We start from the raw sequence: 1,142 nt of genomic DNA on the forward strand, positions 1-1,142 counted from the left end.
AGAAACAGAAAAGGAAGAAGTTAAGAGAATAGACAGTGCAACTGAAAATCAGAACCAAGGCAGATTTACTGAATCCAGGAGGGTTTGAAGCAGCCCAGAACATGCTATTAATACAAATCATTCTTTCTAAAATAAGAGAGAGTTAGTTTAGTGCTAATCAAGGCTGCAAAGCGGGATGCGCTGTCAGCGGCTCCAGCGTTTTTGTTGTTTATAACATCGCACAATTGTGCAGCTCCTTAATTTACAGTAAGACCTCTCTTGTTAAGACAGCCTCTTGTTTGACAGGTTGCTATTAAAATAGTTACACTACTCACTTGAAGCCGTGGTTAATCCCAATAACAACGTGTCTGCCTCATAGAGAACAGAGAGAGATATAAACCACTGCAAGCCATGCTGTGATGTCTTTTAAACTGCAATATGCTGCCCAAGCCAAGAGGTGCCACCAACAACAGACCCGGTAGAAACCAGCAAATTGAATCTGCACCCGCAACCCGTATGGAACATTGTATATCCAGTTCCCTATAGCTTACTCCCACTCCCACCTGAAAACACTAGACTTGAACTACAGCTGTTCACCGTCCAAATCACTGCTTGCCAAATGAAACACAAATCTGTGTAAGATCGCGCATCGCATACTGTGGTCTTGAATAGACTTGAATCTCGTTTTCCCCCGAAACACACAAAATCAACTCTGCAACATTGTCAGCTTGTGAATGGAAATCTGTACCTGTTGCCAAGACAGGTATTCCAATAGAGCCGAGGATTACTGAAGAAAGGAGCCTGGGGTAGAGGTAAACTCCTGATCCTTGTGCAAGCTTAGTTTTGAAACGGGAAACCACATCTAACATGGTTCCCTGCAAAAGGTTATTGTCTGGTAATTGGTAGCACTTCGCTGAAGCTGATAACTCCTCAAGATACAGAATGTAGTTGATTCTGTTTGCAGTTGCTTTGTGTCAAGCATGCAGTATTACAGGACAGGACAGAGTAGACAGGATAAATGTACTGTATGTTGAGATTGTATTTACGGGAAAAAACTTGTTCATATTGATCAGGAGAAACCAGTTGTGGTCAAACTGATTTAGTAAGTCGAAACAGTGGTGATCTAAATACAGCCATTCAATAATTAACACAGAAATGCAATC

The sequence above is a fragment of the Polyodon spathula genome, chromosome 25 (genome assembly GCF_017654505.1).
Source record: "Polyodon spathula isolate WHYD16114869_AA chromosome 25, ASM1765450v1, whole genome shotgun sequence".
Taxonomy (NCBI): domain Eukaryota; kingdom Metazoa; phylum Chordata; class Actinopteri; order Acipenseriformes; family Polyodontidae; genus Polyodon; species Polyodon spathula.